At 41.9% G+C, this 864-nt stretch overlaps 1 protein-coding gene across 1 annotated transcript in view; it reads left to right on the top strand.

Annotated features, from left to right (window-relative positions):
- Window positions 1-864, top strand: part of LOC116842603 — a 106,632-nt gene that overhangs the window by 97,243 nt on the left and 8,525 nt on the right. The window lies entirely within an intron of this gene.

Raw genomic sequence — 864 nt, 5'->3', positions numbered from 1 at the left:
CCTGAGAATGTCTGCCGAAATAATGGCGATAATAGTCGACGAACGTAGACGTAACATTTGAATATTCCGTGGGTTTTCATGGACTCGAACGTGATCTTTGACGTCGGATACATTCTGTGTACCGAAGCGAGCGACGGTTGTCTCTCGAATCTGTTATTGACTCTGTCGAACAATTCTTGACTTGATTCTCTTGCACTCAGTCGAGAGAAATTGTTCATCGATCGAGTAATTACTATGATTGCGATCTATAATACCTTTCGTCAACATGTGGCATTCGTATGCCTTTAGAAAGTAGCCATCTGCTCTCGTAGAAGGCAGCCAGTATATTGTCGCAAGCAGAAATTCGAACAAAACTTTTTAACTGATCCGGAAAATGAAAATGAAGCTCGCCAAGCGACGAGCAGTCTTACGAGTTCACTAGTGTTTTCCTCCGCGAAAGTTCAAAGTATCATCTTCACCTTCTTTCTTTCCCATTCAAGGACCATGAGTCCGTTTTCCACTCGCTCGCTTCGGTATACACAGCACTCACAACGGCTCATAGTCCGTCTCATTATCTCGACGTTACGTTACAGTCGACACTCGGTGCGCGACAGCTTGTCTTGCGTTCCCGTTGCAAATTAATGCGCACACGTATCGATGTCCGCTACATTAGACGTAGTGATTAAATCTACTAATCGCACTCGGCAATCAAGCCGCGCTGTGAACCTGTGCGACCCACTAATTCTTGGCTTTCTGATTTTTTATCCAACGCAGGTTTTAAGGTGGGCGTAAAGTAAGTAGTCTTAACACCTCTAGTCATCTAACAACGCTTCATTAAAAAAAAAAAAAAAAAAAAAAAAAAAAAAAAAAAAAAAAAAAAAAAAA

Source organism: Odontomachus brunneus, unplaced genomic scaffold, assembly GCF_010583005.1.
Source record: "Odontomachus brunneus isolate Ranch 3 - 2012 unplaced genomic scaffold, Obru_v1 Obru_scaffold_026, whole genome shotgun sequence".
Classification (NCBI taxonomy): Eukaryota; Metazoa; Arthropoda; class Insecta; order Hymenoptera; family Formicidae; genus Odontomachus; species Odontomachus brunneus.
The sequence above is the reverse complement of the archived record's forward strand: the minus strand, read 5'-3'. Positions and strand labels throughout refer to the sequence as shown.